This window comes from Lagopus leucura, unplaced genomic scaffold (genome assembly GCF_019238085.1).
Source record: "Lagopus leucura isolate 7727_CA_CO unplaced genomic scaffold, USGS_WTPT01 Super-Scaffold_100044, whole genome shotgun sequence".
Taxonomy (NCBI): domain Eukaryota; kingdom Metazoa; phylum Chordata; class Aves; order Galliformes; family Phasianidae; genus Lagopus; species Lagopus leucura.
Genome location: NW_024962291.1, coordinates 4122942 through 4150416, shown reverse-complemented (window position 1 = coordinate 4150416; position 27475 = coordinate 4122942). Strand labels below are relative to the sequence as shown.

Sequence of the window (27475 nt, the reverse complement as noted above, 5' to 3'; positions counted from 1 at the left end):
TATTTATTGTCCAGATGTAACAGCTCTTTGCTCATTTTCTGCTTCTGTGACAGCAGCCTACTGAAGCTCTGTAGCAGGCAGTGCTGTGCCACTTCTGTCCCTCGGTGGCATGGCTCTGCCCTGAAGCTACCCAGAGCTGCACTGAAGCAGAAGGGCGCTGTCGCAGCCAGATATAGTATTCCCATCTGGAGAAACCCTGAAACACACCTACAGGCACCCCATAGAGCACATCCAGCACAAATGAATGAGGCACCACTGTGCTGATGGCAACTGGCTGGTGTTACAGCACGTCCCAAGTGTCCTGGGGTGCAGAGCCCCGAAGGACACTGGCTCCTTGCTGCAACAGCCAGTCCCCCCTACAATGGTCATTTGTCCACACTTCCAGGGAGAAGGCAGCTTGCTGCAAATGATTATCTGAGAAGTTTGCTCACCAAGGTTATCCAGAAGTCCCACACAAATGGACAATTCTCTTTTTTCTCCTCTCCTAAGTAGAAATTTCCAGGGGAGAAAAATAGGTTAATATGGACATCTTTCTCTGATTGAGATTCTGCCAATCTGCCCATTTCCTCAGCTGTGTTTGATGCAGCGGCACAGATATTTGGTTTCGTTAATCCTGAACCAGGCCATCTGTCATCAGTGGAACAGGTTTCAAGGATCTATAGCCTAGAAATGCAGAGCAAGCGCCCCCAGTCCATTAAATGGATCTGCTCGCAGGCTTAACATAGATTCTTCCACTGTCCCCTTTTCAGTGCAGTGATTCCCGATGTGAGAATGAATCATATTAGGCAGAACCACTACCAAGTTTCAAAGCAGCCCGAAGGGAAGCGAAGGAAATCAGGTGTTTCTTTGCTACTTCTCTGTCTCTTACAATTCGTTTCAAAACCTTAGAAGCATCATGGGGGAAGCGTTCTGTACCCACACACTTTCTTCCTTGCTGCAGGTGGAACAAAGGTGACAAAGTATTCTTGGACTGAGCATGTGAGTGTGGCTGGTCACATTAAGCTTTTATACCTGAAAAGCTCCAGGAAAAAAACACTATAAACTAAAAGAACCAACTAATATATATATATATATAAATTTATCTGACTACGTCAATCCTTCAGTGGTTCTGACATGTTATAATTCTTTAGTCCTACCCACCAGCAAAGAGGTTACTGGACCTTTCTGGATCTCGGGTTTGCCTTATGCAACCAGCTCTTTCACATGCTGACTTGCAAAGCTGCAGACTGTATTTACTTTTTTGGAATGTTAAGGTCTTAAGTACTTCAGATTTATTAGTTATGGTATGTTTATACACAGCCTGACATAATGAAGCTTTCATCATCACAGAGCTCCTGCTGAGCTATCTGGGGACATGGCAAATAAGGAGACAGAATCCAGCTCTCCTCCTGAACTCAGAAGCAAAATTCTCATTGACCAGTGAAGCAGACTGATAAGTAGAAGGGAAAACAGCAGTATTTGGCACCTTTTATTACTGTTAAGATTCATTAGCAGAAATGTATTAGAAATGACATCTTTCTTTTTTTTTTTGTTTTTGTTTTGCCTGAAACCACTTTAGAGGGAAGAAACACGGAAACATCAGAATTGGCCCTGCTGATCAGGAGCCCCACTCTCTACCACTTAGTTTAACTGACCTTTAGAGAAGCCAAGCACACCTGCATCTTGAGCCACACAAGCAAAAACAAACGATGCAGCCCACAGCAATGTGTTCTGCATGCTGGACCAAGCAGAGCAGGTTCTGCTAATTACATCCTGTGTTTAGACTTCTGCAAACTTTCTGTCACTGTGTCCTAGAGAGTTTTATCACGTTTCTTTTAAGAAAAGAGAAAGTGAGAAGTGCTGCAACCACCACATCCAACCCTACATTTGGAGTGGAAGTCTCACAAAGCACTAGCGATGTGGCTTCATAGAACTATTTAAAAGCTCTCCTAAACAACTGGTAACAACTTTCAAAAACAACTGATTGCCACTTTCATAGAAAGTGATACTTCGAGTTCTGGAAAATCTCATTTTCATTCTCATTTCCCTTTGTTCAGTTTAACACTGTTCTGAGAAAGTCACTTTGTCTAATAGACATTGTGACCTTAGCACTGTGCTGTAGAAAATGAGATTCACCCCTTCAGAGCTGTAAGATGCTGCTGCTCTGTGCCACAGAGGTGGAGCAATGCACTGTTTTTGCAGATACAGTGAAAAAGGCTAAAACTGAAAATATGACTAAGCAGAAGAATGCAAGCTCTGTAAAGAAAAGAGATGGAAAAGTCTACAGAAGAGAGGAGACAAACAGAGGTTTAGCTCCTGTGGAATCGGCAGAGAAATCAGCAGCAGAGATTCCAGCACAAGTGTCTGGAACCCATTTGCACATCTCTTAGATCATTCCTTACTCCCTTCAGTTTTGGGCCAACCTGTCTCTACATAAAGACTATTGAAACCCCTAAAAAATGCCCTCATGGTCTGAAGGAGCTCCCAGTCTAACAAAGTGCTTTCACAGCTGAAGTACCCACAGCAAGTAATGCTGTCCTCCAGCTGACAGCAGCCAGCCTCAGGCAGTAAGAACCACTCTTCCAGAACGAAAATCAGTAAGAATAGAGTTCTGCTGTTCTGAAATAAACCTACAATTAAGTTAAATTTTAAGTGAAATCCTCCTCTTCTGAAGACAGCTTTTCACTCCACTATTTCTTATTCTGACATCTGCTCTTCCCACCTCACTCAGCTGCACAAACCCCTAGCAGGTCAGAGACTCTCCGAAGGGTCTGCCCAGGTAAGTCAAGGAGGACAAGGAGCAGTCTCAGGAGGTTCTGGAAATAAGATATTACAGCATCTGATATATCAGCTTCCCCACCACCCACCTCCACCCAAAGGGCCATTTAAAAATCCAAATATAAATTAGCACCTCACCCACACAGTGCTTTTGCAAGCCTTGCTCCACAGCTACCGCTTACAAACAGGTTGCTTTGCATCGCTTTGGAGAGGTGTGTTCCTATTGTAACAGTTTTTTACAACAAGATGTGTGTGGGGAGGCAGGTTTGTCCTTTCAAGCAATCAGATCTCTAAAGGTATAGAAAGCTGTTCTGCCCCTCGAATCTGCCTGTCTTTCCTTAGCATCAGTGAACAGCACTGCCAAAGTTCTCTTTGCATCAGCTTGGCTGATAGTGATGCCAGGCCAGGGAGAGATTCCACTGCTTTTGGGAACTAGGAAACTGTCCTCCAGCTGTAGGATGTGGCTTGAAGCTGTGGCTTCAGGGAGGAGTGCATCAGTGAACCTGGGAAGCATAAGACCCAGTAATATGGGAGCATCCTAAAAAAGAGCAAATAACTGCTTTTGGTGTTATAGGTGCGTAGTGGCTTCAGTGAAAAAAGTGTCACATATATCCTACACAAATAGACAAATGAGTACTTGAAAATCAGAGCAGGAAACACAGCACGCACACATCCTTTTTTCCCTCCACTGACCCACACCGAGCTACTTCCCCACTGGCAGAGAGATGGAACCCTCCAGAGTGGGGCCTCAGCAGTTGCCAGCAGGCAGTCCAGAAGCAGTGATCACAGACAAAAATAACCCTAAAAGATCTTTCCAAATATAGCTCGTCATTATTGGTGCTGTATCAGTTTCATTTCAAGCTGTGTCTGGCAGTGTCTCTCTCTTATTCCCTGTAAAGAATAACAACAAGGTCCAGAGGCACAAGGGCCTTTTCTCTAGAAAGGAAAATGGGAGAAAGAGTTTCATGTCAGACAAAAGGATGGAGATTTCTTGCTCTCCAGTGTTTAACCTTGATCCCTGGTTAATCATAAGTTGGGTGAGCATAATAGGGGCTGCTGAAACTTAGAGGATACAGTAGTTTCCAGGCATGGCTGTACTAAGAACAGTCTGCAAGCTGCAAGTTTGAGCATCATGACACGGGGAAACTATGTGTGGCTTGTGCATTACTGTTAGTAAAACATCACCCCACGCACCTGTAAATGCTCAGTTGCACGTGGCCAGTCTGAGCTAACTGGAACACTGCTGCTGTGTTACAACCTGACTTAAAGTTCACTGGGTGGGAATTTCTGGCATGAAGAAAAGCAGGGAAGCGAAGGGAGGTTATCAGTGTCTGATTTTTTAACTTATTTATTTTTTTTAACTTTTTGCCTTGGAAATTTTTACTGGTAAAAATGTTGGCAAACGTTGGCAAAATGCTGGCATTTCACAGGATGAGAAGATTTAGCCAGTGCAGTCTTCAGTATTTGTGAAAAAAGCAGAAAGCTGTTGTTAGAGCTTGGACTGCTTGGAAATGTGTAGGATAAGGCTGGTCAGGGACTGAGAAAAGGCCATATTTGCTTTTGAGTCAGCTGGGGATATTTGAGACTGCTAGCCCAAACATGCCATTTTAAGGAATCTAATACTGTTTTCAAACAACTGAAGGCAAATCTTAATGATATCAGAGGAAGACAACGCCAGAGACAGGCTGCTTTTTGGATCTGAAGATAAGTTCTTAAAAACACTGTGGTCCATGGACCTTTATCTGCAGAACTGGGCAATTGCTTACTTTATGTGCAGGCAAAAGAGCCAAAATGATCCAAAGAAGCGTACTGCCAGTCACAGTTAGAACATGTGCCTTGAAAAATAGCAAAACTATACTTAGATACATAAAATCTACTGTTAGTTACACAAACTGAAGCACAGCAGTTGTGGATCTGACTTACTTATGGTCATCTTACAGCTGTAGGTTGTTAGGATCGTAAGCAGGCAGATGCCACCTGTTGCAACACGTGATACTAATATTGCCCTTGCATGGGGTAACTCCTGCATGGGGGTTGTTAGTGGAAGCGCAGTTCACAATGCAGTTGTTGCTGTGACTCCTGCTACGGTTTGTTGGTGAGGAGCACAATGCTAGTCCTTGCTGGGACACTCTTCATCTTGAGATCAAAACACCATGCTAAGGAAATAGAGATGCTGTGGACCGCTTTATACCACACTGTCTGTTGCACACAGATACGCAAATATACACATACATGTGGCCAGCACCGTCAGGACAGGGAGTCTTCTCCTGCGTAAGTGCAAATCCAAAGAGCTTGGATCTGACAGTTCATGCCCTGGGTCTTCTTTCCCCACTCAGGGAGGAAGAATGAACAATATACTACATTACCCTCAGCGTTGGACCAATGTATCTATTCCCCATGTAAACAAATACAGAATGAAAAACAAGAGAAAGAAGACTCAGAAACCTCAGTCTCCCATCAAGCCAATATGCAATGGTAGGCAAGCAATTAATTTTTGTGCTTCTCGGTCTGTAAATAAGGTATCAGGTTTTTGCTCCATGGGGATATACTGATGCTTTCTCTTGTTAATGCCATTAAGTTGTAAAGTGCTTTGGGATATTTGGCTCCCACGGTGCTTTAGAAATGCACGATTAAATTACACCCAATTATAAACCAAACCAGGTGATCTTGGAAAGGAAGGGATATTGCTCTGAGGCATTAATAGTCAACAGAATGCTCTAGGGGGAATCATGGGGATCTGCATATGCAATTTAATTTCCATTGTCCATTGTACATCTATTTTCAGCCTGTATCTAAATACATTTTCTGAAGTCTTTATTATCTTCTTTTGCATTAGAATGAGGCCCCATCAGGTAAGTTCCCTGCATCCTAAATATAGCACCGTAGGGTAAAATTCTCCTAGTAGACCCCATTCTTGGGAAACAACTCTATTTCTTCCTTATTCCTCAGAGATTTTTCTACCATGTCTCAAGCTTCTGCAAATAAAACCAACAGCTTGCCATTTAGAATGAAGAATAGGAGATCAGTTCACATCTGCTTGTGTCCTGCTGTCCTGCCTGAAGACAAGCAGGTTGTTACCAAGGGAATGTACCCTAAAGACACAATCTCCATTCACTACCCTTTATGCTTGGTTACATACGCAGAAGTTTCCTAAGTTGTTCAGGCCTAGAACAAGACCCAGGCATACAGCACTTCTGCACAAGAAAATGACTACAACCACCAAACTGGGTATGTTCCTTCACAGGAGCACATGTAACAGAAGAAACATACCTATGGTTTAGTGACATGGATCAAGAAAGCCTGATCATTAAATAAAAATAAGCACACTGATACCCAATTACTTATTTTAGTCTATTACTTATTCTATTTCTTTAATGTAATTCCCACTGCTCTTGATGGAATTAGAAGACCAGTAGAAGCATGTGGATAGCTTCTGAAGAAATATATGCATAGCCTGATAATATATATTAATATATAGTTTCCTTGTTTTATATTTCTGTTTTAATAATAAACAAAATATATGCATTAATAAGCCAGACTGAAAAATTGGGCTTGGATCTCACAAATCCAAGTAACTATATTCTGCTTTCCCGCAGCCCAGGCAGAAAGATCATTTATTGTTTTGATTTCATGAACTGGGGCCTGTTCAGTTTTGCCTGGGACTGCTGCTGATGAGATATCCTTATTACTGATAAGGCCTGAGCAGAGAACAACTGAACAAAGGAAAACACATTTACCTGACACAGTACCCGTGAGAGTGCTAAAAGCACACCTCATGTACTTCCAGGGACTTCTATTGTTTCTTGCCCAACAAGACTGTCATGCAATCTCCTAAACATGACAGATTGGTTTTTCTGAATGAATCCTTCTCATTTAGGAAACAAATCCCAGTTGGATGGGAAATACACTACCAGACAATAATTTGTAAAGCCAGTAGTCTGTTTCATCAAGACATGATAAGCTATGAGCTTCGGACAGGCTCTACTATCTTAAATTTTAATCAACATCTATAGAATCTACTACACAATGTCCTACACGTGCATATTGTTGAAGGCAGCTTGGAGCTGAGAAAATTGCTATCAAATAGATGGAACAGCAAAAAAGGAATTCCTGTGCTCATTACCTAGGTGGGGAGCTGAGGTGGAGAACAAGTTAGTGATATGCTCAAAGCCAAAGAGGAGGCCTGACCTTACTCTGCAGTCTAGTGTACAAAAGCACCCTTTTTCCTCAGCACTAACATGAATTTTTGTGCTTACCTTTGTCTTTGGAGATGTACCACAGCTTCTTTGAATCCAGAGGGTCAATGTCCCTAGTGTTATTGTGGGCAATGACTCAGAAAAAGTATTTCCTTCCTGGGAGCAGGCCTGTGATGGTGTACTTATTGCTGTAGACTTTTCTGTGGCTGTATGAACTGTGTGGCAGTACTGATATCATTTTTCAGGATATCATAATGTGTCTGCTAGTTCTCTTCTTCATCCTGGCTGTAATTCTATTTTAGTATCACAGTTTCTTGGGACTTTCTCAAGCCAGCTGAGATTAGTGATTGATCAGAGGAAATCTAAGAATTAATTTGCAGATTTAAGTATTGATTTTTCCTGTTTGGAACCATCCCTGTGCTCTTTTCTGGGGCAAAATTATTTCACTTCAGCTCCTCCCTTCCAGAGTCTTTGTGTGTTTAATTAAAGCACTTTCTCCTTGATTTCTTCTGGCTTGAGGAACCTGATAGCAGCTTGCCGTTTATAATTCCTTCCTGATGAAAAAATATGGTTGCTAGTTTTAAAAAGCACTCTGAAGAGGCAATGTATAAAATACAATGCAAAGATCTCTAAACTTCTCATCCCCACCAGATCATTACAGTAATGAAAATTTCTCTAAGGAGCAAGCTAGTTTGTATGGACAAAGATGTATGAATGCACTGTGCTGTTCCAGCACAAACCACCATGTGGCTCTTCAGCCTCACAGTCAGGTCAAACCTAGGAAGGATAGAAGAAAAACAAGACAGAAAGAGAAAAAAATTTAAAAATTAAAATAATGAGAGACTGCATCGGAAAAAGAAGTCATTCTTCAGTCTGTTGAGTCAAGCGTGAAGAAGTGAACAATGGAGACTGAAGGAAGAAACTTTCTACAACTAGTGTTGAAGTTGGTTAAGAGGAGCAATGCCAGCTATTTTCCTAATACCCAGGCCACATGAAAAAAAGCAATAATACCTCAGCAATCAACAGCTTAGTGACGAGCACCTGTTCACCAATTTCAGGTGAGAAAGGGCAAACATGGGAACATTTAATAATAGTTCATGTAAAAAGTGAATAAGAGCAAAGAAAAAGAAGAGGCAGATCTAATGCCTTATTAGATGATGCCCATCCTCTTTGCCACAAACAATTTTCTATGTCTGTTTCTAGTACGACTTCTACTTTTCATTACAGTGCTGCACATTGCCATTCTATACCAGAGAAGTTTATCTGGAGCCTGCATTGGCTCTGGGATTTTTTGGTGTTCCTGTGTTTGGAAATATGGCATCAAAGCACAGATTGGTTATGTAGTTCCAAAGTGAAGACTGAGAGTAGAAACAACGATGTTTATTATTGGTCACTGTGTCATCTTCTGAGATTTCCCTCAGTCAAGCCTGAACATCCATCTACTCTGCAGAAATCAGTGCTGCATAACATGACTTACTGCTGCTTAGGGCAGTCAGCATCATGCTCTGTCACCTGAGAGTATCTTAGGAATAAAAAGTCTAATTTCACAATTCATCATCAAGAACTCCTAAATCCTAAACAATGATGATTTAAGTAATTTCCTACCTTGAATAATGAGCTGGCTAGGGATTTCTTAGCATGACATAATACTTTAATTCTCAAGACCTGATTAGTATCTTTGAAGCATGACCTCTGACAATATTATTTAAACTTTGGCTTGCTGTCACCTGATTGCTCATCTCATTCAAACCAGCCACCTGAAAGAACTGTAATTCTGTCTCAGTACCACTGTATTTGAAACAAGCATTTCATAATTATGACAGTTTATTTGCTATAATACTTACCCACCTCACCCACACTCAGACTACAGCATCCTTGATGGAAATCAGAGAATATTCCAACCTAGACTTGTGTAACAAAATACCTGAGAAACATCAGTGGTGGAAGTAACAGCTATGATTGTACCTAAGATACCTGTTCAGGGAACAGCTCAGGACTAGCCAGAAGGATGGCAGAATCCTTTAATTTGACTAAAGAACTGCACAGCTTGTGCTGGCCTCTATTTTCTCCCAGCACCTCTGAAAACACAGCAAGAAGAAGTAGAGTTCTGAAACTAAACATTCCTTTGTGCAACATGAATTTGATCACCATTTAAAAGAATTATGTATATTTAAGAAGAAAGGACCAGTAAGAGATGGGAATTCCAGCTAGATGGATATTGCAAGTCTTACCTGTAACTCCATTGCTTTTCCCACGCCGGCTTCACTCGCAGCTTGGAAGGATATGTCTGTCCTGCAAGCCTCCTGCAGTGTTAAGTGGTACTAAAGACAGGGATCTTGGTGCACTTGGTCCATCCTTGGTGTTCTCTGCTTGTATCCTCTAGTATGTATCCTGATGGCACAGCTTCCTTGTTTGGTTCCTGCCAGGCTGAGAAAATGTTGGAGCTGGAAAAGTCCACCAGGTGGAGGACCGTCAGGACTTCTGCAGGCTCTGTGACAGAAGGAGAACTGTGACATGCTACTTTACTGGCAGGTCTATGTTTGCATATGTGAAGACAGAACTGTTCTTTTTTCAAGATGTCAAATCTGCAAGGTTTTAGAATAAAAGGAACCTTGATAAACACAGCAAATTCTGTCCACTGAGACAATGCAGTTCCTAAAATAAACGTAAACACATATAAACCCTGTCCTGAGGCAGGCCATTTAAGTGTAAAGTCCTCACAATGTTTGCAAAGGGCCCAACTGAAATCATTCTGGAAAGGGCATCTTATGTGAGCACTGACCACCACTCATTTCCATGAGTGCCGGGGAGAGGTATCTATGCATCAAAATTCTATGCATCACTTCTGTCTCTTCCTAACTGACAGATGTGTGTGTGTAAACACATTTCCTGTAAAGTCCTGTATGGTTTTGAGAGCTGTATGTCTATTCTTTTATTAAAAATCCCTCTTACAGTTTTGAGTCAAATGGTTTGGCACTATCTGGACTGCTTGGACAAATGAATTCATTGACTGGCTTTCAAAATTCTGTTCATGTTCTTCAAATGTATGTGCCAAAGACTATAGTACTCAAATTAACAGTCACTTTTGAAAATGCAGATCGTGCTTTTTGCTCATTAGTCTACCTTGTAGCTCATTTACCTCATAGCTGTCGAGTTAGATCGCCATACTAAATAAAAAGAGTGAAGGGTGTGATATTAAAAATTATCTGCATGTTTTGAATCAAACGAATAGTCCAAATTCCTGTTCTCCTTTGACAATCTCAGACAAAATGCATTAAAAAATAAACAAAAATAATTAAGACCATCATCCTAGCCCAAGTCAATTTGCAGCCCAACTGCAGTCCAAGTGCAGCATGCTGTGCCAACCTTAATACTAATGGCTTTTAGAGAACACTCTTACGAACATAAAGGGTCATAAGGAATATGGTGCATTTGGGTAGAACATATTCTCCTAGGCTTAATGCAGAATAATGCGAGTAGTCAAATAGGAGAAGAATCATGGCTTCAGGCTTTAAACTGTTTTTGTGTTGTCTTCTGATGTAAAGGAACCAGAACGCTTTTCCTTTTGAGTAACTATTTAACCTCAAGGCTCTCTGAGCATAGAATTCTCTTTCTTTTTTCTTTCTTTCCTTTTTTTTTCTTTTGTTGCTGTTGTTGTATTAGCTTTTACATTTACATAAACATACAGTTGTTTATTTTCCCCCCTAAATTATGTGCACCAACAGAGGACCACTCTCATACTGATAGTTTAACTAGTGATAGTTAAAGTCATTTATTGGTGGCCTCTGACAAACTTCTGTTTTTCAAGTGCTTTAGTTACACAGTCAAATAAAGTAAGAATTCTACATAACAAAGTAAAATTTGCCCAGTTCAGCATCTGTGAAGCACCACAGTTCTTTAGAGTTTGTGATTTCAATCAGTCCAAAATTAGGCACAAACTTTTCCTACTACAAATCCAGTCTTAAGGGAGAAAAAGAACAAATCCCACAACTTTTAAAAAAGGTGATGGGCAACTGATGAAAGCAGCATAGTGATGTTAGAAATGTCACCAAAAAATATTTTCTTTGTCGTATATTAGGCAAACTGTACATAAACATCAAGTGTTAAAGTTATCTCCACCTTAGAGCATCTCTATCACGTTGATCTGTTTGATTTTTGCATACACACAGCTGTTCCTGGTGAGAATTCCTTCTTATATTCTTATCTTAATAGTTACACACTTTAAGTGAATCACACTTTCAGGCACTTGTAATTACACTTACAGTAGTATTAAGGCCTTCATTAATTAAACTGCAAACACAATGCAATTCTTACACTGAGTCAGGATGAAGTTTGCCACACTGCTTCAGAATTTGGTTATAAACGCATAGATCTTGTCATAGCACACATGTTCAGGAAAACTGGACGTTAAATAGTTGAAGACAGACACTGATGGGATCCTTTGCAACAAGTGGTTAAAGCTGTGCTGGGAAATCTAGGCTCTGCATGGCTGAACATGCATTGTATCATTTGCTTCAGGTACCTGGAAAGACAAATGTTGTAATTACACAACTCTAATTACCCCTGATAGTGAATCTACCTGGCTACTAGTTTTCTAAATTGCTTTTGGACTGACATAAACCAAGAAGTATCGTCAGCTCACAGACACCTGGAGAACAGCATAAACTTAGGGGTTAAGTGAGCCCCTTAATTAAATCTAGATTTCACATTTCCAGTAGTCTACTTTCACATCTTTCACTAAGGTCCAGAAGAAGGAAGCAGAATTCCTTTGAATGTAATATGAAGAAGAGGCATAATTTGCCACTACAGTGCTTATCATTAAATTATGAACTATATCTTGGTGTAATCTTACATTCTGGGGAAAACTATCTTCATTACTTCGCCCCCACTGACTTTAGCAGGACTTCCCATTTAAGTAAGAAATTCAGCAGAGTGGCCAATCCTCTCACAGTCCAGCCTTCAAGCAAGGTTAAACCTCTGTTCCATTTAAAAAAGCAAAAGTTTCAGGGAACTGAATAATTTTCTGTAAAAACTGCCTCCTTCACATACCACGAGTAATGTTGGTATTTCAAAGGGGATATTTTTGGATAGTGTGATTGATTGTAACTTAATTAGCATGGAAATGCAACATGTTGACTGAGACAGAGGAAAGAATCCAAGAGCTAAAATATTAGCAGAAAAGGAAAAGCAAAAGTCTTGTTAGTCAAATGCTGCTGCTGACAGGAACATTCCCATGTGTTATGCAAGCTGTACTAAGCATTGATCATATGGTTGCTATCTGATGGATACAACACAATCAGTCACTTGCTTAATTCATTTCTGGTCTAAGTCAGGAAAAGGCAGTCAAATTAAGTAGGGGGAAATACAAAACACGAGTGCTTGAAATTAGACAACCAAATCCATGGGTGACTTTCTGACATGCTGGGTGTTCTGCTGTGCTACTGTTGCATGTAGGCGTCCAGATGTCTTTGAGGGTTGAAAAGCGGATCTCACTTTGAACAGCACATCAAAATATACATCTTGCTAGATGCCATTTCCTCGATCAATCAATAGTATTCAGCTTTTTATTCAAAGCCTATTTTGCTTTTAATGTGGCTGTATAAAACATACAAATAATCCTGATCTGACTTTGGACTGGATCTTTGTAGCCTAGGACACAAAGATTGTTACCTTCTTTTTCCTTCTTTCTGTGACATAGCCTAGCTCTGGGGAACCTCCAGTCTGGACTGAGGAGTTTCTGGTGGTGGTGACAGCTTCTTTCCTGACATTTACTCCTTAAGGCTGTGACACCTGTTCAAGAGACTCCACACAGAGAAAAAAAATCAGTTTAGCACAGTACAAACAGAATTCATGGATTTCCAATTGTGTGCATGTATGTGTGCATACGTACACATATACCTACAGCAAGAAGTCAAGGATAACTTGCATGTTTACTTGATTCATGGCTCCAGTGTGTTGTTGGTTTTTTTTTTTTTTTACAGCTTCTTACTTTGCCAGCTACTTCCCTTTATCACTTCAAAGGTTGAAACATTTAAATGCTTGCATTTATTCCAAAAATGAGCTCTTTCTGCAGTATGCTACAGAGCTGCACAGAAACACTTTCCTTAATCCATAAGAAGTTTGGATAAAAATGGAAAATTGCAACACTTTAGGTGAGAACTGACATATATTACTTCAGTTTGGAAATTTTACTTCTGAAATGCTTCAACAGGCCAGACCCACTGTCTACACTGTCTTCTGTGATACACTTTGATCCTGGGAAAAAGAGAGCTACAAATGGCAGGACGAACAGCTTCTCTAGGGATCCCAGTACATAATGGAAAACAAGCACAGGAGGTACCCAAACTGTAAGTCCCAGAACATAGTTCAGTAGAATTTTCTAACTAACTTAGGTTTTGGCTGATATATTTTCTTTCTTGGCTGCAAAACAAAATGTTTTTAAGCATTCCCTTTTAAATTATCTTCTCTCCTCCACAATATTTTCCAGACAAAGACACTTCAGTTCTGCCATATTCTACTAAGCTTATGTAACTGACACTAGAAGAGAGCGTTAGTCAGTCCTCTTTCATGGCCAGTTGAGGGGTTTATGAGTCTGCAAGCACTGGTAGTGAAAGGATTGCTATTTGTTTGGCCCTGGTTTTAGTCCAAGCACAAAACAGTTTCTAAGCTCCTGTCCTTCTCATTTGTCCCTCAAGCATGAGGACAGCGTTCCTTTGGGAACTGGCAAGAAGGAAGAGGACAAAAACGATGGGAAGCAGGACACTGAAACTACATTAAAAACAGCTGGTCTAAGATCCGCACATGCTTACCCAATAGGTCATCTGGCAATAATTTCTGTTCTTCTGTTTCCAGGGGATACTGACGCCCTCAGAGTTGAATTGGTATGCTTTTCTTTTTTCCACCTTCTCCACACCAAATTCTTCCACCACTCCACACCACCCCTACTTTGATCCAAGATATTTTCCCTAGCCATTCTCCTCTTGATGTGAAGCAAGTTACCAGTTTTCCTCCATTGCCTTTGAGTGCTTTCCATTTCATTACAGTGCATATTCTCTGTGTGTTCCAGGAACTCTGCTTTCCCCTGTGGAGATTTTGGATTGTTTGCAGTGTGTACAGCTGACTAGAATGACATGGAGGGCCTTTACTTAGAGGGTCATATCCTTCCACAGTGTAAATCAAGGTAGTTCTATTGATTACAGCAAAATTGGACTTGAATCACTCAAGAAACCACTGCAAGGGTTTTTTTTGTTTTGTTTTGTTTTGTTTTTTAAGAGAAATTCTGAATTAGTGTTTGCAGCCCAACACGTCTGCTAGTGACATGCCTGCTATAAAATGATTAATATGAGGCCCTACCAACAATGCTGAGGTAAAGACTGTCCAAATCTGAGCCAGTTATTTTCTGAGATTCAGCATTAACAGCTCCATTGTCTTGTCTTACACAGCGTTTGCTTGTAACACAGTCACTGGTTTTCTCCATCACCTCTTTCTCTGCCATTTAACACCATCTCAGAAACATGACTTCACACAATGCCTATGGCTTAAAAGGCACTTTCAGTATGCTCATTCTTCATAGTTACACTATGTGCAGCTAAAAGCTTCAGTAACAGGAGAATCTGAAAAGAAAACAATTGAAAGCTGCAGCTGCAAATACACCCTACCATTTTTCCTGTGTCTGTTAGTTCCCAAAGGTAGTCCAAAGTTGGGCCCCTTGAAAACTTTCAAGGACATGAAAAATCTTCAGTGTGTTTTGATTCAGGCAGTTTAGTTCTGTTTCTTGAACAAGAAACCTGGCTGATTTCCTTCAGTTGTTCAGCTCAGCAGAAAAGGAGGGAGTTCTAAGAAATAGCAATTGCCAAGTGCTCCGCAGTTCTCTAGGTCCTTGAGATTTATTTCCAGGCAGTTTTTAAGTTTTGAGGGCAAAAGAGGAAACCCTTTGTGCTATTCTTTCCTAAGACCCCATTTGGATAAGCCGTAATCACAAGAAAGATGCTGGAATCAAAGTTTACTGCTTGTAAACAAAACATTCCATAGTTGTTAGAGCTATATGGGAAAATGGTAAGGATGTTCTGTGCACAATAAAGAAAAATAACCAAGTTCCTAAATATTTGTGTTTTTCCTTTTGTCAGGTATACGATTACAAAGGACAACCTGCTGAAATAGTCATAAAAATACAGTCAATATTTCTGACTGGAGGAAAATCATTCCCTGTACCAAGGCTTTGCTGTGGATGTGTTTTCACTGCACACAGGTTCTATAAATCTATATTTGATGCTGCAGCCACAGCATCCTTACTGCTCCATTTGTCCCACTGTCTTGGCAGCGGTATCCATCCATCTCGCCTTTATTTGGAGAAGAGGCTCTTTTCCATGCTGCAGATGATTCTGAAAGTCCATCTGGCGCCATCTGGCTGCCAAGAGCTGAGTAATACACATATTTACATCATGTATAATTTCAGAAAAGGTGTTTTTCTCGTTGCTTGTGACAACGTTTCAAGTAAAGGTTAAGGCCAAAATTCTCCATCACAGATTCATAAACATGGAAACCTGTATTTTTCATTTAAAATCAGTTGGTATGACTGTTCAATTTTCTCCCCTTGGCTATGGAGACAATGGAGCAGAAAAGTTTTGCTCACGCAGACAGATAAGCCTAAAAATGGTACAGCCCCAGCTGAAGGGACCTGATGAAGCACAGATTCTGCAAGTGTTAGTGTTAACAATAGTAAGGAGATGGCTTAGATGCCTGCAGTGTCAACTCTTGCTTTGTCCCCTGTCACCTTGGCTGAGCATATGCCTCTCTTCATGCTCCTCTTTTAAACTGTTGATGAGTTTGCTTCCTACTACAGTACCCAGATTCCTTTCATGGCTATAATCTGACAAGAAGGTTGAGGCATAAAACAACACCCATTGCAACAAACACCTTCTCTGACCCTGTCCCTGAACCTCAGAATTTCCTGCTCTAAGATGACCAAGAAATCAGGATTTCCAAGACTTTATCTGGCACAGTGTTCTGTGATTTATGGACAGAATGAATTCCGTGGGCGGTGATCTATGTATTTGCCTAGAAAAGCTGCATGGCATGTAATGAAGGGTATGTATTAGCATGCAAAGGATACATTCACTAATTACTCTGAAAATCTGAGACTGAGTGAGAGAGAAGAGAGGATGGTGAGAAGCCAACCTTTCGGGAATGAATGCGTGTCTACAGGGTGAGAAAATATGTTAACAAACGTGAAATCATATAGGCACCTTCACAGGAGACCAGGAAGGAAAAATTTGAAAAAGTGAAGAATTAAAGTCTAGACTTAGTAGGATTGAGATTGTGGAAGACTGGGAAGGATTAGATCAGTCCTTGTCTGATCTGTCCGCCTGTTTCTCCTTAGTCAAAAACCCTTAGGATGAAGGCTATTATCTCTGCATGGTAAACTGCGCATCAGGGAAAGAAATGGGGGTAAAGAGAGCCTGTTCTTATATAGCTTTTATCCGTCTTCATGGGTGTTTTTCCACTAGAGGGAAAGCAGCTCAAGGAACCCAAAAGCTGAAGCAGAAAAGAAGCCTCTTGCACTATTCTAGATCCGCAGCTGGTCCAAAAGAACTTTCAAACCAGATAAACATTTCTGCAACATTTCTAACATTTATATCTGAACCTGAACTCTGCATAAGGAAATATGAGCCTATAAAAAAGATACCAGACTGCAATTCCGTTGTGTGTAGGATCTGGTAGGAGCCTTTTGAACCTCTGCATGGGAGAGGCAGCTCATCCGTGGCTTTCCAGGTTACCTATAACATGTAAATAGCTTCTTCACTGGAGGAAAGGTCAGAGAATCCTCCCACCCCACACAGTCCCTACACTGCCACATTCACATTCTAGGACTGGTACCCATCCTCCAAGAGTTGGGGTTTCCATGCTCACTGCCAGCCAATCTCAACCTTGGCCATGGACTCCTCATAAGGCTGCATGCCTGGAAAGCTAAGGGCTGCCATTGGGAAACTGCTCCTTTCATCTGTCCTGTTTTGGGACAAAATGCTACTAATAGGGTGACTTCCACCCAAGTCTGTGCATCAAGTCAAACCAGGGTTTGTGGGATATCATCTGATGCAGAAAACGCAAAGCTAGTAGAGACAAACCAGACTCAGAAACAGATGTCAGGGTGGGCAGCAAACCGCCTAAAATCTGCCTGACCTCACAGCTGAGCTCCTCTTTGTCCTTGGGGTTTCCTTCATACCATCTGACCAACTAAATATTCTGTTGTTCTTGAACCTGCAAAAGATATGCTAATATGACTGTTTCCTCTTTCCAATCACTTTGTTTTAAAATGGTCTTAAATGATATGCTTCTCATGGAAGGCATCTGGGCATACTCAAAGCTTGTCTACAATAAACAGAAGTTATCACAGATACTAAAAGCTACTAAAATCCACTCTGTGAGGAAGAACTTAGAAATTCTTCTCCAGCCCATGATGAGAGCACAAAGATTTTTGCCAACGTTCACCTCCCAGCAGCCTTGTGTCTTTCTATATAGATCTTAGGTACAAGTTTATAGTATCAATGATGCTACTGCAAAATTAATTAAAAATATAAACACGATATTAAATATTTACTACACCAAGAGTCTCATGTTGTGCCCCTGGTCCTTAGCATTCAAACATCCCATGGGTCACCTTAAAGAACAAGAATTCATTATGACAATCCTGGTTAAAATGAAAACCACTATACTTTACTAGGCTGCTTCAGGTGGTACAAACAAGGACTTAGATGGAAGATTTACTGCTTTATGCTTCTAACTCTACAGCAAAGGGACGTCCTTAATTATTATCTTCCTAATACCAAAACAAAGCACAGACTAATGGCTTATTCCACATTAAACGATAAATAGACTTCAGATCAGCATTATCTCAAATCAGTTTTGTGGCTGTTATAACAAAGCAACACTACTGCTCTACAATGAAGAACAGTACAAAGGCTGCTACCGTTTCTTTTCCTTCCTTGGACCAATCATACATACCTTCCCAGTTACAATGGAGCTGCTGTAGCAGTCGTTAGGTTCACTGTCTCACACAGCAATGCCTATACAAGTTCCTGAGTCACTGGCTCATCAACATTATGATAAGCTCTGCTCTCTTCCCTTCATGATTCCTAGTGTACTTGAAATCTTTCAATCACCCATCAATTCCTCATCTCTTTCAGAGTGACATCTTCCAAAATCAGCACATACTCCAGACAGGATTTTCCATTCTTCCTTTGGGTATTCTCAGGTTTGCTGATGAATTGAACTGTAACCTCTAAGAAAGGGGAGAGGAACAGCCAAAAAAAAATGGCACAAATCAGCAAGCACTTCACAAATCAAACAAGGCAGTTTTGCTTTTTCAGGGTACAACGCGGGCTCAAGGCTTAGGGGATTTGCACTTTAGCTCTATGAATTTCGTAGCTCAAATACTGCTGTAACACATTTGATTTACTTACCACCTGAAGAAGCTTACATTGATTTACCTGTGATCAATGAAGAATGGAGCTTTCCGCTCTGTATCTCCAGTTTCAGCATTGAGTTCTGAAGTTCACAGGACAGGATATCCTAAGTGTGGGCCAGTACAATCATCAGATGCAATGACCTCATACATACTGTCCTGCTTCCACACTTGCCCATTGAATTTCCACGTGAAGTTTGGCATTTTCTTTAGCAGGCCCATTTCAAACATCATAGCTAGCAATGTTTTTTGGTCATTTTCAGTGGTTTTGTTTCTATCAGGAATGTTACAGGTTAACCTGTTAAAATACCAAAAAGACAATTTTTTGTTTTGCTTAGTTTCCAATCTCTGATTTCCTACATAACAAGACTAGTGAAGTCATTTTGATTTGTTTCTTGAATGATAGCAGAAAGATCAGTTAAGTCCTTCAACTTCAGCAGAAATTAAGTTAACTAGTTTGAAATACTCAGCAGAAGTTGCATGCAATCTTACAATACCAACCACCTAACGACACGCTGCTTTCTGTTCAGTTCTTCTGCCTTAGTTTTGTTTTTTCCCCTCTCCTGACTCTATGTCATTGTAAAGGACATGATATCAGGCAGCTGCTGATGAGATACCTGGAACTATTTGGCATATTCTGGAACTGATTGGGAAGCAGAAAGAAGACTGATATCTTTCTGTGTTATCTGCTAAGAGTGCTGCTGTGCCTGGCAAGGATTGCTATTTGGCTTAAGTAATGCTATTCTACCAAATAATATTTTTTTTAGTAGTTCTAGCACATATAAGTAGTGCACTTAAAGAATGGTACTTCTGGCAAAGCTTATTTTTAAGGGATGGCCTTATTGCAGTAGAAGGTAAGGCAGGTGGGCAGCATCATTTTTATCAAGTGCTGAGGTACAGTTTATCATTCCCATTTTTCCTCTAAAACTGGTCCAAGTTCAGTAGTGACTCACATTCCTGCCACACTGACGTCAGCCTAGCTTATTATGTGTAATAAGCAGGCTTCAAGCTGAGATGTGCTATCTCATAAAAGGTGTTTTCACACGAGTGCTCTGGTAATTGTGGGTTAGTCTATGACTTGAATGTTAGATTTCTGTTTGAGCCTAAAACATCAGTAATATGAATGTTACAAAGACATTTAGAAAAATAAGAAAGCAGATCATAGTTTGGGCTACTTTTTGATACAAAAATCTACGAAACTACAAAATCATAGTTTTGACCCTCTTTTCTTTTCTCTTCAGATATTGTTTTCATACACAGAACCTCTGTAATTCTGTAACCAACATCACCAGCATCATGACTCTCACAAAAATTCTGTAGGCACCCAGCTCTATTTTTCTTTTTTTTATGTTGGTGATGCACAGTGTATATTTCTTACCCATCTGCTTCAAGGACAGATTGGATGGGGCCCTGGGCAGCCTCTTTTAGAGGGTAGCAACCCTGCCTACAGCACTGGGGTTGGAACTAGAAGATGTCTAAGGTCCCTTCCAACCCAAACCATTCTATGATTACAATTTATTTATTTATTTATTTATTTATTACATTTCCTATATTCAGCTTCCTTGCCATCTTTGGTATTCAAAAGCAAACATTTTACCTGCTTTCCAGATATTTCAGAAATTCTGCTGTTAAGTAACTGAAGAATTACATTAGGGACTTCAGAGATTTGGTCCACTATCTGGCACAGCCATGGAATCTGGGATAATTTTCTGGATTTTTCTACCAACTGTTCCTTGGCAGAATAGAAACATTACTATGTCCTTTATACACCTCATTTGGACTGTAGAATTCCTGGGCAGGGACTAGTCCAACACTGTCCAAGGCATCCAGAATGCCTTATCCTAAGGAATACTGGATTGCAGACCTTAGGTAGTCTATTAGGGTGCTACATTAACACCATAAATCTGATCTGATATGGATTTCATCTCCAGTGAAAGATCTTCCTAGAGACATTAACTGAAGAGAGGTTCTGAAAACATTTTTTACCTTGTCAGGATTCGACACAATTTCTTCACATTTCTTTGAATATCCAGCTTTTGTCCAGCTGCAAAAAAATGTAGATACTTATTCCATCTGGGATGTGTAACTGTCTTCCATCACAGTTGTCTTTTTGGATGCATGCTTTTTTTTTGACTCTGTCAAGGGTCTTGAGGTACTATGACACTAACTTCAACCTCCACTTCCTCCTTCACCTCTTTCAATTTCCTGAGAAATGAGAGACGTTCACACAGGCCTTCTCTAAATTCTCCAGATTCTTAGGGATGATCTCCAATGTTTCTTTCTCCTCAACCACCAACTTCTTTACGTTCTTCCTCAGAGCTGGAGGTCCCCTGCACATAGCACTTCACAAAAAATTCATGCTTCTTTTCCAAGTAAATAAGCAACTGTCATGTTATAACATTCGAGATATCTAGACCTCTCTTGGAAGAGGGATTCATGCAGTTCCAAACAAGTTTTCATAGCATCAGAGAACATAGATAGAGATCTCAATGCTCCCCCATCAGATGGTCATTGCTGGGAAAACAGATTACAGAAATCCTTCCCACCACCTTGTCTGCCAGCCCATCTGCTGGGAGTTTGCCAAAGTGCTAACAATACATAAAAGGAGATCAGGCGGGTCAAGCAGGTTCCTCCTTTCATGAACCCATGCTAGCTGGGCCTGATTCCCCATCGTCCAGCAAATACCAGTGATCTCACTCAAGATGATCTGTTCCGTAGCCTTTCCTGGCACTGATGTCAGGCTGATGGGTCTGTAGTTTCCCAGATCTTCCTTAGACTCTTCTTGTAGATGGGAATCACACTGGCAAGCCTCCAGAGTCACATTAGAAAGTCCTGAATAATATTACAAATTATTGAGGTTTAGCACTGTTTATTTTTTTATTTTTGCCTGAAAGGCACACAAGGGGCATTAGTGCCGCACTACAATAAATGCATAACCAAGTAACAAAAATAGCAGTTCTTGCTCTAGTGTTGTTTGCTGCTGATTGGAAACAATGCCCTACAAACATTCAACAGTATTGGCAAGTAGCAGTGCTGCAGTAGGACTACTGCAACCTGGGACATTTTCTTAGCTACTGATAAATATTATAGTGATTAGCTTTTTCTTATTTAAAGTTTTATTGTGGAAATAAATAAATAAAGCAAAAAGTGTTACCAATATTCCTTAGTGATATTGTGAACAACACTCTGGGTCCCTCTACTGGTACTTTCCATGTTCCTTAGGAAAGTTTCCCTCTCCTTTCCATGTTACCTTAGGATTTGGTTTACTAATCATTTCAGCTCTGAATGCCCCTGAAAATTCAGGAAGAAATATTGGAACTGATTAATGAATAAGTGAAGTGGAAAAAGGACCTGTTACTCTGGGCTTATTTTTAATGTTTGTTTCATGGAGATTAGGTTAACCTTGCTTTACTTTACTTACTGTACCTAATACGGCTTCACATACATCACAAACATTACTCTGGGAATTAAATTTGTTCTTTAGAAGTACTCTGCAGACTGACAGGAATTATTTGTAATTTTTTTTTGTGATTCATAATCAAGGCTAATATAATCTTTCTGTTACATTATATAGTTATGGATCCATCATATGTGAATATAATGGGAGCTTATTTACTTAGTCTTTTCAGGTCACATTCTTTCAGCCCCACATTATCTGTTCACGACTTTTGCTTAAACAGGATCTCCTGACTTTGAATCAGTAAAGACTGCTCTCCAGCTGATAAAATGAACTGTACCTTTCCCACTGGTCCAGCCCAAATCTCTAGAAACTGTAAGGATGAGTAATAGGGTTTGCTCTTTTTTTTTTTTTTTTCAAACCACTTCCTCCATGTGTAAAACATGATGAACCATGTTTACTTGCACATAGTGGGTGAACGTATCTAGGAGCACCTGAAAATGCAGTCAGCTATTGTCATATACTAGGTAGAGAACTGGCTTTCACCAGAAATAATTGTTACTCACCCTTGAGTGTTGTCAGTGGACAAGGCTTTTCCACAAATTTAGAAATATTTTCTCCAGCAAGCAAGCATCACAAAGGAGCATGTCACCATGCTAAAATGCTCCTATATGGCACAGACCTCCTAAAAACAACCTCTTTGGTTGGGAACAAACGTGTTAATCAAGTTGAACAGAGAGATGTTGTTTGAAAAATTTATTTACCAGAAACAGGAAAGTAAGGATACAACAAGAAGCCCTGGAATACAACAGATAAATAAGCAATTGCCTGGTCAGTTAAAACCCCTACACATAAAGGATTTTGCAGCAAGTACTGTGCTGACTTTCCACAGGGAGTGCTGATCAATTCATTATTTTTTTCCAGTCTTTCTGTGAGGCTTTGGGCCAGTAATTTGCTCTCCCTGTGTCCCAGCTATGTCATCTGCATAATGGAAAAACTGGGCTACCTTGCTTGCATAGTGGTGCTACAAGATGCTTTGATGCTCTGATGTTAAACGTTCAAGAAAGGTGTCAAAACTAGATGCATCAAAAGACATATTAGGACATACTAGTCTATCCTTCTAAATTTTACTAAGCCCTCCTTTGCCCTTCATTTAGACCAATTTTCAACTCCCAAACCATTCACTACACATTTTACACCTAAAGACAACAACTAGCTTGGTATGCATCACTTGAAAAGATTATGCATCTATGCTAAATGGAGAAATTTCTGGAAGCATATGACCCGTTTCCAGGAGGGCATCTGCTACCTACTGCTGTGCCAAGACTAGTAGAGAGTTGGAGTAGAGAGTTGGAGGAAAGAGTTGGAGTAGAGAGTTGGAGTAGAGAGTTGGAGGAAAGAGTTGGAGTAGAGAAACTACTGAATTCTAGTCTTTGAGTTATAGGTGCTAGTCATCTAGAAATAGAGTATCCCTAGTTTTAGAAAGTGTCCCTTGACAAGGCAGATAAAATGAAACTTTGACACAGTTGTGTTCTCACTGAAGGCTCTTGAGGCAGAAGGAAGGCAACCCAAAACACAACCTTCCCCAAAGTTAGGGGTACAGGCTTCAACTCTGATACAGTTTGTAGTTACAAGCTGCAATCTAGAAGACACAATCAACAAAGAGGACAATGTTAAGACCGTGTGACCTCCAGACTTTGCTTCGTTGCCAGGAGAAATTACAGCTTTAGCAAGAGTGCTCTCTTTTGGCATTTACCCAAGGAGATCCTATTCCTTGTCATAATACATACACTTTGGTATTCTTGTGGAGCTGGCCTTTGTTTCTTGGCCTGCGTAAGAGATGAATGTTCTCTGACTCCTTATTTGCAGAAAACAATTAAAGAGTCTCTGTTATAGCCTACGTATCTCACTGTATCTTCTAAAAAAATACAAAGGGATATCACGCATCTCTAGACACTGCTGTCATTCATCTTCTGCTCAAGAATTTTTCTCATAGCAATATGATTTTTGAATCCAGGAGAAAGATCACTCTTACTTTTGCCTGGTCCTGCCCCAAAGGGGTTTTATCCTCTTCTGCTTACTGCCCTCACTTTCGCTGTTCTGTTCTCACTCTTTCTTCTCTTGCATCCAAACGGTCAGTAATGAGGATGACAGGAATGAATGGGGCTGGTTAGGAAAAGATGAGAGATGTTATTCTGTAATCCCAAACATTCTTGTAAGAAGTATATTTTGCCCTCAGCCACTATGAGGCAACTTCTTATCAGCAGCATCAAATGATAAAGTGAGAAGGCACACAGCACGTTCCATTACTCACCTGATCTACTGCCCAGTCCTTTGCCTATTTTTGAATGCATTTGGATTTTCAAATCCTTTAAAACTCATAGTGACATTGTTTAAAAACCACTCACCAAACCACCATTCAAATGGCTCCACCTTTCACCTTCAAATGGAATTCCCTTTACTTGTGTTTCTTTTACTTGATGAAAGCTTTCATCTTTGACCTTAGACTTTCTGAATGTGAAAACTGTACAGTTTAAGATCTAGCAGCTTGCGCCAGCTATATACTAGAAATGACTGATCAGAATTCTTTTTTTTTTCTGAAATGCTAGGCTACTACTTTTATTATCCTTCCATCTGACTACTTTATGGCCAGTAAGTGCTCTGTTAGAAAAATAAGCCAGTTTGCATCAGTACAGACCTATCCATTCTGAAGGACAAAAATTACATATCTTGCTTGTGACAGATGGCGAACTAGTGGCAATAAATTGCTTCTCTTCACTGACTGCATTTGATCTCTGTTTAGAACAGACTAGTGCTATGTATTCTGTATTTAGGCTAAATTCAAACAAGTAGGGAGTCTACTACAGAATGCACTAGAGTAATAATCCACTTACACTTTACAAAACACAGGAACTTTAGAAAATCAAAGAATGTGAAAATTTAGCCAATTTCCAGAGGCTGACAGAAATAATTCTAAGGGTAAACTCCACACAAAACAATGGCATAATCCCCAGGAATATATCACTTTTACTGATGATATTAGATTACTGGTCAAGAAAAGAAAGAAAAATTTAAAACAAACAGAAATCAAGAAAAAAATGTGCAAAGGCTGAAACATTGTCATCTTTTTCAATGAGCTGAAAACACTGCATACAAAAATAATCACATGCTGTGGTTCACAGACTAAAGAGCGATTCCAGTGTGATAGGGGCTCTGTGATCCCTTCTCTAGAAATCTCAGTTGTTGTTAACACAAACACACTTATCAAATCAGAAGACTGTGGAAATGAGATGTAAGGTGAATAAGATATCACGAATGGTGAGTCTAATAAATGTATCAAGGAACCAACTTTCACTTACCCCTTCAATAACATAATTCAGAAACAAGAGCCCAACAAGAGCCCAGCTTAGACACAGAGAAATCTGGGCTGAGAGTTAAACTTTCCACAACAAAACCAAAACAACCGACAACCCAAACCAATTCCACCCACCATTCCAAATAGACTCTAAAGCCAGGCAGTCCCTTTCCATGTTCATTTCACAGTGTTGATGAGTCCTCCCTCACACTTCTGTTCTTAGATCAGCTACTCTGGCACAGAGTGGGCATGTGAATACACATACGTGCATATTGCTGTAGGAGGAAAAACAATGCATATGAATGAGATCTTGCAGTTTGGATTGATAAATCTGGCTACGCTGCCAGACACGGAGCTTAAGAAGAGAAGGAGTGACCGCATCTCTTCATAACCCTGACTTTTGTGATGGCTGACTGTCTGCTCTCTATGTTTCTCCCAAAAGCCTGAAGACCAAGATGATAGTGGGCGTAGTAAAACCAATCCCACTTGGTTTTCCTTCTTTTGACCCAAAAGCAGAGAGACGTTTCTCTTGTTCTGTGATGCCTTACTAATTTTGACTTCAATTCTGACAGCTTTCCTTCCATCCTCTTCAGACACAAATAAGCTAAGCATGCAAAGGAGAAAGATCGGAGCAAAAGGATCTATGCAGGAACGTTTCTCTCTGAACCCTGGAGAAAAGTGTTGCCTTAGTCTTTATAGAGGAAAACAGATACTGACATAAGGACAGATACTGAGTACAAATATCCAACTCAAGCAAAAACTACCATTTCCCAAAGCAGAAATGTCTTTTGCCTAATCCACTGGAGATGTTTTCATCCTCAAAATTCTGAGATGTATTGAGATCAAAAGGTGGCCAGAAGATGCTAAGCCTTTGGAAGGGTCCCTGGCAACATAGACTCTCTCAAGGGAGTCGAGGGATGCTCCCTCAAACACACTGGTTATCAACATTTTGGATTAAAAATATGTACAATGCAGTGAATTATTTACTGTATTCTAAGCCTAAGAAGCAACAGGCAGAGAGAAAGAAGAAATATGAAACAGAAATTGATTAGCATGGTCCACTGTAGAGAAAGGAGGGGTAGGAATTACAGTACCTGAATACTTCACCAACTTTATCTTTTAGATAAATCCTTTAGATTTAGATATCCTTTAGATGCTCTGAGACATATTACCAGCTATGGTGCCAATATGACTTATAATTCTGAGTAAATCGTTTAGCCTCTCTGTTCAGCTTCATTATGAATGGAATAAATCTTACCAGCTGAGCTACTGGGAATTACATGTAGGACAAACTTGAGAAGCTCTTCTGTATTAAACTTAACTGCACTCTCTTCAGTGATTTTACTTCTATGTAAAGCTGTATATCTGGCTATCTCAGAGTACTAACAAAAGGACAAAGCATCACTGATCTGTTAGCATGAGAGGAAGAGGATGACTGTATAAACGTCATGGCCAATGACTGACAAACAAGAAATTGGGCTATGTTCTGCCATGTTCAATGTTTCATGTAAGTGTGAAAAGCCATTTGAAAGAGACAGGGGAGTTGGTTCTAAATAAAATCATCTCAGGCTATTATAAGCTAACACACTTGGAGAGAGGAATTCAGTCCTCTGGGAAACAACTGTGTTGCAGGTATTAGTACTGCTATTTCAGGTATAAATAGACCAGGGTAGAAAGATGGAGAGGGCAGGTAGAATATTTTAGAAATTATTTCTTTTCTTAGAGAGTGTCCAGTAAAAAGGGAAGCCTGACAAGACACACAGTTTAGCATAGTCTCTATTGTCAACTCAGTTTCAAATCTCCTGAGTAGCAGAAGAGGCAGTTTCACTCATCTCAAGTGCTACTCATCTCAAGGCCAGAGTTCCTTTCTGCTAGTTCTAAACGCTTCTTAAGTCTACCTCTGCCATCAGAAGAGATCAGAAGCTGATATAAGGTCCTTCAGACCTCAAATTCTATTAAAAAAAAAGAGAAATATGTTAATTATATTAATTACAATAAGGCTGTAGTAGAAATAGGAGAATTAACTCCAACTGCTAGACAGAATAACACTTTAAGAGGCATTTGAATATTTTGATCTTGAGTGAGTAGATCGCACTTGCCTAGTGCAAGATGGCAAACGTGCAGTCTTTATATCCAGATAAGGTAGGATGCTACTTGCTTTGAACTGATGCAAAGCAGCCTGACTTTACCAGTGACCACACTCTCAAAACATTCCATGTATGCAGAACGGAAGCGGACAGCAGGTTAGATTTCTCTCAGCAGTATAAATTGTTTACTTCTACTGAAGTCAATGAACCACCACTGACTAA

At 40.2% G+C, this 27475-nt stretch overlaps 1 long non-coding RNA gene across 1 annotated transcript; it reads right to left on the bottom strand.

The window, feature by feature from the left end:
• Positions 1–17964: 17964 nt before the first annotated feature.
• LOC122187268 lies at positions 17965–20528 on the bottom strand. The gene is made up of 3 exons (XR_006181270.1): positions 20401–20528; positions 18440–18712; positions 17965–18231 (listed from the first exon to the last, which is right to left on the bottom strand). It is a non-coding gene; the product is annotated as an uncharacterized LOC122187268 (long non-coding RNA).
• Between the last annotated feature and the right edge of the window lie 6947 nt (positions 20529–27475).